This window comes from Mesocricetus auratus, unplaced genomic scaffold (assembly GCF_017639785.1).
Source record: "Mesocricetus auratus isolate SY011 unplaced genomic scaffold, BCM_Maur_2.0 Super-Scaffold_100010, whole genome shotgun sequence".
NCBI lineage: Eukaryota > Metazoa > Chordata > Mammalia > Rodentia > Cricetidae > Mesocricetus > Mesocricetus auratus.
The window spans coordinates 85,482,665-85,496,217 of record NW_024429194.1 but is presented as its reverse complement, the minus strand read 5'-3'; the positions used below and the strand labels follow the sequence as shown (position 1 = coordinate 85,496,217).

Sequence of the window (13,553 nt, the reverse complement as noted above, 5' to 3'; positions counted from 1 at the left end):
AAGAGGCATTCATTCTGCAGCCACACTGAGGAGAGGTTAGTCTGAGGCTTGGTGGATCTCGTGGTGACAGAATGAGTCCATTCAGCCTCAGCTAGAGGTAAAAGCAAGAGGCCGGCTGCTTTGCTTTTCTGATCTTCAGCTTGAAGTTTGAACCCCAATATCAGTCTCTGGGTCTTTCATTTATTCATGTTACAGAGAAGCCCTCTTTTCCCTCAGCCTTCTTCCTCTGCAACCCCACACCATGGGGACCCTCACAAAAGGACCATGACACTGCTTTTATTCCTTCTTCAAGGGCATGACACACATTTCCAGCAGCTGACGGATAAACATTAAGTTTATCATTAACTTAACAAATCAATGGATGAATGGGAACGAGTGAGCATCTGTGAGCCACCAGCTGGCATCCCTGAGGCCAAGGAGACCCCACCTCCCTCTGCACATCAGGCCCTTCTCTCCACAAAAAAAACGTGGGTGAACCCAGCCTCCTGCTTTCCTCCAAGGAGCACCCCCCACCCCCGCCAGGAGACCCTCCTCCAGCCCTGCTGGGTCTTAGGAGTGCCAGTGGATGATTGCCTAGTTCCTCCTGGAAAAATCAGCTTCACTGACCAGCAGGATACCAACAACCAAACTCATTTTTAGCCTGTCATGAAAGTTGAATAGTGACGGGCTGCCTCCACCTGACCCAGACAACCACGGAGGGGGGAGAGACAGACCAAAACATCGGAGCACATCTCAGATGATGGCTGTAGGGGCTTCTGGGAGCACATGCAAACACAGACTGCCTGCTGAGTCCCGCAGGATGTCTCATGTTTGGAACACTGGGGTGCCACGCTCCTGAGCAGGGATGCCTTTCCTGTCCACCTCCCCCCCCCCCACTCCCATGGCCGCAGGCTGAGAGCCTGAGTGCTGATCCAGGTGTGAGGCCTGTTGAACGTGCACACCCTCCACACACACAGGGCGTTTAAATGCAGAAGAATGCACACATATTTAGGTGGCTCCTTTCACTGTATCTCAGTGATAACACCATGCTGGGCAAACAGGAAATCCCCTCTTAAGCATGCTAACAGTCACATTTAACAAGCAAAGTAACCCACAGAAGGGTGGGGAAAGGCCTTAAGCACTGAGCCAACAGCAGGAACTCTTATACAACATCAGTCACAAGGCTGGTGTCACACTGTGGGGCACAGATCCCCTGACTTATGACACGGGAGGAAAAGTGGGGAAGGCATCTGCCCTATGAGCAATGTGATTCAGCACTGAGCAGTATCTGTCATTTTCCCTCAGGTACCATGTCTGGGCGTGGTTCACTGCAACGGCCCAGCATGAGCAGGATCAAGTCACATGACACCAATTCAGGGACAAAATTCAAAGTACAATTTCTACTAAATGCAGACTTCTTCATAACATTATCGACTCCAGAAATCAAGTCAGTCCATTAGAAACTGGGAATGCTCGGAGCTGGGGAGGTGGCTCAGAAGTTAAGAGTCCTTGCTGCTCTTGAAGAGGACCAGGGTTCAATTTCCAGCACCCACATGGCAGTTCACAACCTTCAGAAGTCCAGTGCCACGTGATCTAGCCCCTTATTCTGCCACCGACACACAGACACCAGGAACACATGGAGTGCGCTTACATAGATACAGGCAAAACACTCCTATGCATACAATAAACACCTAAAAAAATAATAATAAAACTGGGGACCCTCTACACTGAAAATTCAGCTCCAAGCTCATCAGCATGGTCCTGGCAAAGGAGGTCAACTGGCTCCCTTCTTCGTGCTAAGTGGGAACAGTGCTGGCTACATCAATATTTGCTCAGTGGAAAACGAATGAATAGTAAAGGTAGCTTGAATAAAAGAGCCTGTTTAACAGGGGTGATTAATAAACCCTGAAAACGTGAACGAAAGGAAATATACTTCCGCTTCTCTCTCTCTGTAACCGGTCCCTTTCCCTTCCCATCCTGCCTACGACACAACAGCAAAGCCATACACTTGTACAGGGTCACACTGGTCACTAAGCACTGTCTTCTAATTCTTCTCATTCAAATACTGAGCCTCGGGGCAGCCATAGTGGGCAGAAAATACAGTCCTCTCCGGCACAGAGAGAAAACTGAGACCTGGACAGAACATGGTCTTCAAGCTCCACACACGTAGCGGCTGAGACAAGACCAAAACTCCGAACCCGCCCGAGGGCGGAGCTTCAATGATGCCAAACCAAACCTGCCCACTCCTGTTGGGCTGGGAAGAGAGCAGGTGAGGGAACCTTGGAGGGTTAGTGTTTGCTTGGGATCACGTGAGTAGCCCATTAAAAGTACAGGCACAGATCCAGGAGCGCCTGTGCCCTCCCTGCCTTACACCCAATCCCTGGCCCAGTCACATAGTCACCTGGGTCACAGGCTTCCAGTCACCAGCTTCCAGGTCATCTGCGGGAGCTGGCAGTGAGCCCAGAGTTGGGGGGCTAGGAAACTGGGAAGAACACATGCGGGAGATGAAAATCAGAGGCACAGGAGAAGATAAGCAGGGGGGGGGCAAAGGGAGGGATGCAGGAAGCAGGTGGCGTGGGGGAAATCGGGCAATAATTTACTGACGCGGAAAACCAGGAGCACTTAGAAGCGCACAGGGAGGAACTGGGGACAGCGGTCAGTCTAGGGTGAAAGCTGGGGCACTGAGAGGGGAAAGGGTTAACTCAGGAAGTCCGGGAAACTAAGGGAAGCAACCGAGAAGAATTCGGTCACCGGATGGGAGTTGGGGGCACCAAGGGATCAAAGGGCAGAAGCCGGGAGCACTGGGGGGGTCAGGCAAGAGCTAACGGAGGGCATGCCTCAGAGTCGGAGACACGAGGACGGTCCTAAGCCGGGTCCGGGTGGCGACATCCGAGACAGGGGCACACAGAAGGTTTGGGAAGGGCCATCGGGCCCCGCCCCCGCCGCGCCGTCACTCACCTCGGCTTACTCAGCACTTCTCCGCCCGCTTACTTCCGCAAACAGACGCGCCCCGATCACGTGACGCCCCTACGGCTCTCCACCAATCGACGGGGCCCGTGCGACCCGCAGGCTGTGGCCCCGCCCCCAGGCGCGGCCTCGCACGCGGTCAGGCGCCGCCATGTTTTATAACTGCCCAATGGAAGCCGCTTCCGTTGCCAGGGGGAGGTCGGGCTTCCCACTGGAGCCAATCCTGCGTGACTGTTGGCGGTCATGTCTGCATCGGGCGGAAGGCCCTCTGAAGGCAGTTTGGCAGACATGTTGGTGACGGGCAGAAGGCTGCCCCTGGCTCGCCCTGACCTCAAGCAACCCGGGGGCGGCCCCGAACTTTTTGTTCATGACAGCTCATGGAGATAGTAAGAAAGCCAACAAAGCCACAGGGCATAACCGGGAAGAACCGACTTTGATTTTTGTCAGGTTCTCCCAAACTAGATTGCAAATCAAAATACGGGACTTCCGGTTAGATTGAATTAAGAGCAAACAAAAATTGTTAAATGTTGGCGTGTGTATGGATGTCTTTTCCAATCCCTTTCCACCTTTTTTTTTTTTTTTGTCGTTGCTGTTTGGACAGGGTCTGTCACTGAATTCGGAGCTCACCCACTGGGCTAACCAGCCATGGAGCCCCAGGAGTCCTCTTGTCTCCTCTGCCACAGCTTCGAGTTGCACACACATATTTAGCTTTTTTCATGGGTCCTGGAATCGAACTCAGGTCGTCATGACAGCTCAGCAAGCACTTTCCAACTGGGCAATCTAGCCACCCCTAAACAAGCTGTTAAGTGATAAGATTTTATTTGTTGCCTGGCAATCCTACCTCAAGATGTCAAGGAATGGTGAGTGTGGTAACTACATACTTAATCATCCCAACTTAGATGCTGGAGTCCTGAAGAGCAGGAGTTCAAACTCAGCCTCAACTAATTCAGTTGGATCCCAACCAGATGCTCTGTCTATTAATTAATTAATCAACTAATTAATTTCTGGAAATAGTTTAGTGCTTCTAATAGGAATTTGGTCAAATGATCGCCGTGAAGCTGAGAAGTGACATATGGGGTAGATGATGGTCACTGAGAAAACTCAACCCTTGTGCCTACCCACAGCGGGATTTCGATAAATGACAGCTAAGATCAGTAATGCTGATGTCAATTAAGAATGGTGACTCTCACTTGCTCCTGACTCAGCATGCCTCTTCCTCTTCTTCAGCCCTCCAGATTCAGTTGAGTTTTTGTTTTCCCTAATGAGCCTTGAGCCAGAGGCCTAGCTAGATCTCCCAGACCGCCCTCCGTCCACATAGAAAGTGCAATGCAACCAACCTTCTGTTTAGTTAAGAAACTACATGGGTAGCCAGGCAGTGGTGGCACCACCTTTAGTTCCAAAACTCGGGAGGCAGAGGCAGGCTGATCTCTGAGTTAGAGGCCAGTCTGGTCTACAGGGCTTGTTCCAGGACAGCTGCACGGAGCAACCCTGTCTCGAAAACAAAACAAGCAAACAAAAGAAAAGAAAAGAAACTATCCTGAGGGTTGTACTCCACCCTGTAGCTACAAACACCACAGAGTTTCCCAGCGGTCCAGAGGGGAAAGTAGACCAGTCCCCTCCCTCAGAGAAGGAGTCAGAAAGTAACTCTACATTAAGCCTACGCTTACTGATTCTATCCTCATGACAACACTGAGGAGTAGTGCCGTCGTCCCCACTTTATAGACAGAGTGAGGAAATGGATCCCAGAGTTGCATGTCAATGAGAGGCAGAAGCAGGAACTGTTTTATCTTTTCATCCACCACCTGCCAGACAGTGTTCTTGGTGCTGATAAAACTACAGTTTCTAAAACCAACAAAGCCCAAGGTCGTGTAGTGTTGGCACCCTACTCAGAAAAGACAGGTGCTCTGGTTTGCTCTCCTGCAGCTGTGGTAAGACACTGACCTAAACCAACTTTTTATTTGGCTTCCAGGTCTCAGATCACACCGTGTCACTGAGAGAAGCCAGGCCAGGAACCTGGAGGCTGGAGCTGAAGCAGAGGTCATGGAGGGTGCTGCTTACTGGCTTCCCCAGCCTGCTTTGCTATACACCCCAGGCCCATGCCCAGGGTTGGCACCACTCACAGTGGGCTGGGCCCTTCCCTGTCGGTTGTTAATCAAGAGAATGTCTCCACAGACTGGCCTACAGGCCTACCCATTGGAGCCAGTTTCCCTGGTGAGGTTCTCGTTTCCCAAATGACTCTAGCTTTTGTCAAGCTGACAACACTAGTCATCCCAACTGGCAACCAGCAAGATGCAGTAGTAAAACGCAATGTGTCTAAAGTCTTTGCTCAAGTTGTCCCGGGGTCAGCAGCTTCCTGTCAACATGGCAGTGACTGTGGACAGGACACCAGGAAGTCACCTGCAGCAACCGGAGGCATGCTTTTTAGCTTTTTAGAGAGGGGGAGCACACTTAACAACGGGATAGCAAAGCTGAGCGTGGTAGCACTCACCCCTAGACCCAGTACTTAGGAGGCAAAGGTAAATAGAACTCTGGGAGTTTGAGGCCAGCCTGGTCTAGATAGAGTTCCAGGTCATCAAGTGTGACCTTGCCTCAAAAAAGAAAGAGAAAGAAAGGGGGAGAGAGGAGAAAGAAGAAAGGGCAGTGCACACACAATTACGGGTGTGGATTCCCCAGAGAGGGCTGCACCCAGGGGTCCTGAGTGACCCTGTGTCTGCACAGGAGTGCTTGTGCTGGGATGTGACGGTCAAAGGACAACCTTGGCTGTCAGTCCTGGATTTTCACCTTTAAAACCTTTCTCAGGGCTGGAGAGATGGCTCAGCTCAGCAGTTAGGGACATACTAAGCTTCCAAAGGACCCAGCACCCATGGCAGACTCCTCACAATCATCTACCGCCTGCTCCAGGGCAATCCAACTTCGTCCTCTTGGGTACCTGAACTCATGTTCTCATACCCACACACAGGTGCACACATGTGCCCATGAAAAAGAACACTTTTTTTCTCTTTTTTTTGGTTTTTCGAGACAGGGTTTCTCTGTGGCTTTGGAGGCTGTCCTGGAACTCGCTCTGTAGACCAGGCTGGTCTCGAACTCACAGAGATCCTCCTGCCTCTGCCTCCCCAGTGCTGCGATTAAAGGCATGCACCACCACCACCACCGGGCAGAACACATTTTTTTTAGAGATCTTTTTGTTATTTTCCACTGGAGGTGCCAGGCTAGTTGGTCTGTGAGCTTTTAAAAATGCCCCTGGCTCCTCCTGGAATCACAGTGTAGGAGGGCTGGGATAGACGATTCGAGGGACATGAACTCAGCTCTTCACACCACTGAGGCCTTCCTTTTTGATTAGTGGGGTTATAGGGCGACTCTGCAGGACCCCTGGGTAGGACTGCAACCCGATAAAATAAAACCATGGGTCAAGGATCGGCGGTAGTCTCTTGATGGAAGTAAAAGGCGTATTGCCTCCGTAGGCAAATGTCACAGCGGCTGTTGCTAATCACCCTGTTGTTGTCGGTCCTTAGGTGACAAGAGACTTCTTCCACGTTTCGCCTCAGTTTTCCTAGTCTTTCCATCCTGTCTCAAATAGACCCCAAGTATAGGCTCTAAGGCTGTGAGTGAGTTGGGGACAGCGGGCTTTAAGGGCTGGTTTACGCTTGAGGCAACGTTGAAGTAAAGCACACCAGGTATGAGTCAGCTAAAACATGGCTGACCCTGGACACGGTGCATGGGTGGAGCTATGATTCAGCACAAAAGGCTGACCGAGAATGTCCAGGCAACCTTAAACGGTGATGTGATCCGTTATGTAATTATTCTTGGCAGAGCGCCTCTTGTGTGATTTTGTAGGAACATGGCCGTAAGGCCGGGGCCCTCGTTAGCGGTTCGCTTCGCCTTTGCCAGCCTGCCTGGGTGTGTTAGCTTTCAGGTCTGTGCGCCCACCTCCATGCAGCCCGTGCACCGGTCCGTGTGTGCCGGCGTATGCCCTGCTGCCCAATTACTTGACCTATAGTAAATAAATCGCTTTCTCTGCCTGTGCTTCCTCACAATCCCTTCCCCTCTCAGTCCCTGCGACCCTCCTCTCTCTGTCCCTGGCGTGGGAGCTTGGATGCCGCACAGCCATGCATTTCACTACTTTCATATTTATACAAAAAGCTGTGATGTGATGGTCCCGACCTTTCACTTGGGAGGCAGAGGCAGGAAGGTTGAATGCTGGAGATCTGTAGACCAGGCTGGTCTCGAACTCACAGAGATCCGCCTGCCTCTGCCTCCCGAGTGCTGGAACTAATCGTGTGTGCTGCCACCACCTGGCTGCTATTTTAGCATTCTCATTGGAAATATCTCTATGTAAAAGGGCAGGTGCAGTTAGCAGAGTATTTAGTGTACTAGAGGTGACGTGTACCGTTGGAGCCAAAGCTGATAAGAGACAGGGCAGGGTTCCAGCCTACATTTCTTTGTTTCCCCACGGTGATAGGAATCTAACCCAAAGCTTTTCGGTGTGTGCTAAGAGAGTGCTCTGTCACCAAGCCATGTCCGAAGCCTTTAGAGCATCCGGGAAGACCTCATTGAGAAGGGAGCCTACTTAAAGCCGCAAACGAACTGGGGGGAGAGTCAGGCTTCCCTGGAGAAGAGCGCCCCAGATAAGGAAGCATGAAAACAAAGGCCCTGTACCAGGTGTATGCCGGGGTTTTCCCAAGAGAAGCAGAGAGGCCACTGTGGCTGGAGCAGAGCCAGCCAGAGGGGGTGGAGTGGGCAAAGTGCGGGGGGGGGGGGGGTCGGGCGGCGGAGGGGGGAAAGGAGAGCATGAGACTGTCGGACCCATAAGACCTAGAGTACCTTGAGACTTTGGTTTTTACTCCTAAGGCAATAGGGAGCCATGAGAGGATTCACAGCAGAGGAGTAGCCTGGGCAAATTTACATTTTAACTGACCACATCTGTTCTGAGAGAATGGCCTGCAAAGGAGAGGCAGATGCCAGGAGGCTGTTGTGGAGACAGTGGCGTGTCGAATCCCACTTAACCTCACAAGAGAATCACTGTGGTCCTGGTTGGCATTCAGACAAAGTTCCTCCTGTGGGGAGCCTGTGAGGTACCTCGTGAGCAGGAGAGAGTATGCAGCCCACTGCCACGGCTTCTGCAGAGGTCTACTGGATCCCAGCCACACCGAATGTTTACGCGTGTCTGCTCTTTCCAAAGGCAGGCCTGACAAACGCCACAGGGCTGACAAAACCTGAAGTATTTCTAGGTTGGCCCTGGATAGGAAAACAAAAGCAAAAAACTGACCCTAAACATGACCCTAAGTGGTGACGCACACCTTTAATCCCAGCACTCAGGAGGCAGAGGCAGGTGGATCTCTGTGAGTTTGAGGCCAGCCTGGTCTACAGAGCGAGTTCCAGGACAACCTCCAAAGCCACAGAGAAACCCTGTCTGGAAAAACAAAAACAAACAAAACAAAAACCAAGAAAACCCAAACTGATGCTATTCTTCTTTATTTTTTTAAATAAATGTATTTATTTATTTTACATCCAGCTGCATTTTCCCCTCCCTCCGCCCCTCCTTCCTTCCCTTCCTTCCTACCTCCCTCCCTCATCTCCTCCCAGTCCCTCCCCTCACTCCCACTCTGTTCCCACCCCCAATCCACCACCCCTCACCCCCCCGTTTCTGTTTAGGAAAGGGCAGGTCTCCTGTGAGTATCAATAAAGCAGGGCATATCAAGCTGCAGTAAGACTGAACACCTCCCCATGTAGTAAGGCTGGGCAAGGAGACCAGGTATGAGAAGCAGGGTCCCAGAAGCCAGTAAAAGAGTTGGAGACAGTCCCTGTTCCCACTGTTGGGAGTTCCATAAGAGGAGCAAGTTACACAACCGTAACATATATGCAGATGCCTAGGTCAGTCCATGCAGACTCCCTGGTTATCAGTTCAGTCTCTGTGAGCCCCTGTGAGCCCAGATTAGTCCATTCTGTGAGTTTTCTAGAGGTGAGATTGACCCTCATCTTTTTTCTATTTCATAGCATTTAATAATTGCAAATATATTTATTACAATTTACAGGTTAGTTAATAATTATATACAAATATAATCTGAGCTACAAAATCTCCACTAGTTGTATTTTAAAATCATTGATCTGAAGAAGCCAACTCAAAAATCTTGTTCTCAAACTTAACCTTCCTTAAATGATAAAAAATTAAATCTGACAGTTTTGATTTCAAGTTACAGATGAAGGGTTGCCCCACTCAGCACTCAGAAGCGGGGACCCCCTGTCTGTACAGAGTCCCACTCTCACACACTACACAGATCTCCAAAGTACCGCTGTAAGACCCTAACGTGTAAAATATTCAGCCAAAACCTCCACGCCTTGCCTTGCCTTGCCTTGGAGGTTTTTTTCCCTTGGGAGGGGCGAGACTGACCCTAATCTTAAATCGGGTTAGGAAGGTAAGAACATTCTAGGTGGAAGGAACCATGGAGGAGGAGAGGTAAGGTCAACGTCTTGAAATTAAATGGATTGGGATGAAATTACGTGGATGAGTGATGCTGGAAGCTAGTGGGTGAGCCAGTAAGCAGACCACAGATGTCGGCTGGGGCCTGGAGTGCTCGGCTGGGGCTGGGGCCCCGTTCTGAGGCAGTAAGATTGCCTATGCAGAGAAGCAGTGTGTAAAACCCTGCTGCTGAAGGATGACAGCAGGGGACCCAGAGGCCAGAGGCAACTCCGTGTGGTTAGGCCAATTCTGTGGCTTCGGAGGGGCAACTGGGGCTGTGTCCTCCCGCCCTCCTCAGGAAGGAAGCACCCGCCACATCCACTCGCATCCTGAGGGGAAAACCTGACCCTGGTCAGGAAAGGTGGGATTTCCCATGGTGGAGACCCTTACCCACATACTCAGCAGGTGACCAGAAGAAGGGTTGGTGTCCCTTTGTTCTACCCAGAGGAGAGCCAAAGGCTCACAGGCTGAGCTGACACATTCAGAAGCTTGTGGCTCCAAGTACCAAACCCAGAGACTCAGAGCTCCAAGTACTGGGCTTTAGAGGCTCTGTTCTGAGTGGTCTGGTACTTGGCAGGTAGTGAAATCCTTGGCTTCACTAACGACTACCAGGGGCAGAAGCCAGCACCAGCTTGGTCAAAGCTCCCCGAGCAAAGGGTGTGGAGATGGATGACTTCTAACAGATCAGTGTCATAGCTTCTGGGTTTGTTTGAGACAGGGTTCCTCTATGTTTTCTTCTAGCTGTCCTGGAACTCACTCCGTAGACCAGGCTGGCCTAGAACTCAGAGATCCGCCTGTCTCTGCCTCCTGAGTGCTGGGGTTAAAGGTGTGTGCCACCTCCACAGCGGAACCTTGGCTCTGAAGGCTTGATTTTTCCCTGGGACTTTTCTACGGACCAGCAGGCATGGCCCCGCCTCTCCAGCTCTTCACTGCCTTGGATGGCCACTCTCTGGTACTCAGTTGCTTCCTTGGTGGCACTGCTGTGGCTGCTGCCACCATCTTCTTTTTGTGTCCCAGGCTCAGCCAGCTGTGCACGTAGAAATAATCCAGGTAGGCAAGGAGAAACTACCTAAAAACCTCTTCCCCACATTTTTTGCTTGTGAGTATGTGATCTATGTGGTGCGCGCACGGGAGTGTGTGAGTGAGTACACACATCCTTGGGCATGCATTCTGAGGCCAAGGCAGGACATTGGGTGTGGTCCTGTACCCTTCTCCACACCTGTTGCCTTGAGAAGCTCTCAGGACACTCTATAGATGAACCAGAAGCTCTCTGTCTGGGCTAAGCTGACCACCCATCGATCTCAGACTCTGCCTGCCTTCTCCCACCAATGCTGTGGTACAGACATTCACTCCATAGTGTATGTGAGTACTAAGGACTCAACCTCAGATCCCCATGCTTGCAGAGCAAGTATCTCTGCCCACTGAGCCACCGCACACACATACCCCAGAAACCTTTCAGGGGACCTAATGTTGCAACCCCAGACACAGACCAGGAGGGTGCTGTTTCCCAAATGACTAGAAAAGCAAGTTGAGCTAGGGATGGGGACACATTTCTGTAAGCCTAGCATTTGGGAGGTTGAGGCAGGAGGGTTGCTGTAAGTTCAAAGCCAGCCTGACCTATGGAGGTCCAAAACCAAAAACAAAAGTTTGGTTATATAGACAAGAGTGTGTATTCGTAAGGTGTTTTTAGCAATCCCAGCATACTTCTTCATTCAAATGAAGGATTATATTTACACCAATCACAGGCTTTCGCTCCTAATCATGCTCCTAACATTTTTATAGCATTATCATTACAAAGAGGCTTGAGAGAGCCCTTTGCCACCTTTGGCCTCTCAACTGTATGATTTAGCAACAAGTCATTGGTTAAAGCAGTGTGGGCCTGCTCTAGGTAGTCTGTTGTTGTCTTGAATTTCCCAGCCTCCAACATTACCAGCAGTGGATTTTCAGTCTGTAAATTACCTAGTCTAAGGCATTTTACTATGTAGTAGCCTGAAGGACTAAGATGGTGCTTGTGAAAATTTGGTCAAAATCATGAGCTGCGGGACTAGGGAGAGAACTCAGTGGGCAGAAGCACTTGCTGAGCGTGACTGAGGACCCAGAACCCATGTCAAAAGCCACTTGTGGACATAGGTCCCTGTGGCCTGAGCACTGTGAGGGGGACAGACTAGGGAATCGTGGGTTGCTAGCCTACCTTTGGGTTCAGGCTCCCTCTCAAGGGTGGAGAATGATAGAGCAGGAACCCTGACAGCCTCCTCTGGCCTCCACAGATTTGCATGTACACACACACACACACACACACACACACACACACACTGAAATGATATTGGGTAGTGTTTTAGATTGTATCAGGCAGGATGGGGGGGTGGATACTGTTGTTACAAACAGTCCCTCAATTTCATTGGCTAGCCATAAGGTACTTCTCTGTTCAGTGTGAGGAGGGCTAGGATCTCTTGTTTATTGCCACCACTTAGAGTTTAGGCTAAGAGGCACTCATGGTCACCATGACAGGGGGTGAGCACCTAGTGCATCCCCAACCCTAGCTCTTAAATCTACTGGTTAGAAGCAATGTGGCTCGCCATGTAGCCATATCTAACTGAAAGGAGCTGGAAAAGGAAGCAGGAAGAACCTAGACAATGTGTGAGTATCTCACCAGACCTCAAGGTGACCAGCAAGGCCTGTTTAAGCCTTATGATCAACATAAGGTTATGTTTAGTTTGTGATGACAAAGACCTCTGGGCTTGATCAGCTATTAGTCATGTTTCAGTCAGTCTTTGGACAGGTTTCTCAAACCATATGCAAATGAGTTTGACATGACAATACAGTCATTTATATAAGATTTCCATCAGAGAAAAATGAGAAAAGATAGACAAGGTCCTATCTGGTTAAACAGAAAGAGGCCAGTGCTGGGTGTAGTGGCACATGCCTGAGATCCCAGCACTCAGGAGGTGGATGCAGGAGAGTTGTAAGTTCAAGGTCAACCTGGTCTACATAGTTAGTTCCTAGTCAATCTAGGCTATGTTGCAAGACCTTGGAGACAGAGAAAAAGGGACAGGGAGAGGAGGAAGGAGGGAGGGAGGGAAGGAGGAAGGGTGAAGAGAGAGGAAGATAGAGAGAAATCAAAATGAGTCAGAACTTTTGGATATAAACAACAAAAGTCCAACTTGAATTAGTGTAGGGAAATAGGTAAATTACCACAAAGTAAGCAAATAATCCTTCAGAATCTAAAGAGGAAAGAGTGAGCCAGGGAACACAGGCAACAGTGTAGCAACCTGTGACAGTGTAGTAACCTGTGACAGTGTAGTAACCTGTGACAGTGTAGTAACTGGAGACAGTGTAGTAACCTGTGACAGTGTAGTAACCTGTGACAGTGTAGTAACGTGTTACAGTGTAGTAACCTGTGACAGTGTAATAACCTGTGACAGTGTAGTAACCTGTGTCAGTGTAGTAACCTGTGTCAGTGTAGTAACTGGAGACAGTGTAGTAACTGGAGACAGTATAGTAACCTGTGACAGTGTAGTAACCTGTGACAGTGTAGTAACTGGAGACAGTGTAGTAACCTGTGACAGTGTAGTAACCTGTGACAGTGTAGTAACCTGTGTCAGTGTAGTAACTGGAGACAGTGTAGTAACTGGAGACAGTGTAGTAACTGGAGACAGTGCAGCAACCTGTGACAGTGTAGTAACCTGTGACAGTGTAGCAACCTGTGACAGTGTAGTAACCTGTGACAGTGTAGTAACCTGTGACAGTGTAGTAACCTGTGACAGTGTAGTAACTGGAGACAGTGTAGTAACCTGTGACAGTGTAGTAACCTGTGACAGTGTAGTACCCTGGGACCCTACTTGGTTTGGGTTTTTCCTACACACACTGCTGTTGTAGCAATGCTCGGAGCAGCTGAATTCCCTGACCTGCACATAGTGTACGCACACACCCACCTCTAGACAACGCTCCTAGCAACCCCAGACCCCACCTGTGCACACACAGACACTAAATAAACACATTGTGTTTGAAAAGAAGAGGAGGTGGCTGCAGCCCCAAACAATGACGGGCCCGGTGACATAGCTGTGGACACATGGAAGTGGGAAAGGACAGAGGGCACTGGGGCTTCTCCCCTGAGCCCCTTCCCTGTGGGATGTGGAAGCCGCTGAGAAAA

At 50.2% G+C, this 13,553-nt stretch overlaps 1 protein-coding gene across 1 annotated transcript in view; it reads right to left on the bottom strand.

Moving 5' to 3' along the window:
- Positions 1-2,875, bottom strand: part of Pla2g6 (phospholipase A2 group VI) — a 42,596-nt gene extending 39,721 nt beyond the window's left edge. The window contains 2 exon segments of the mRNA XM_040754151.1: positions 2,381-2,461; positions 2,817-2,875. The gene's annotated coding sequence lies outside the window, so the exon portion shown is untranslated.
- Between the last annotated feature and the right edge of the window lie 10,678 nt (positions 2,876-13,553).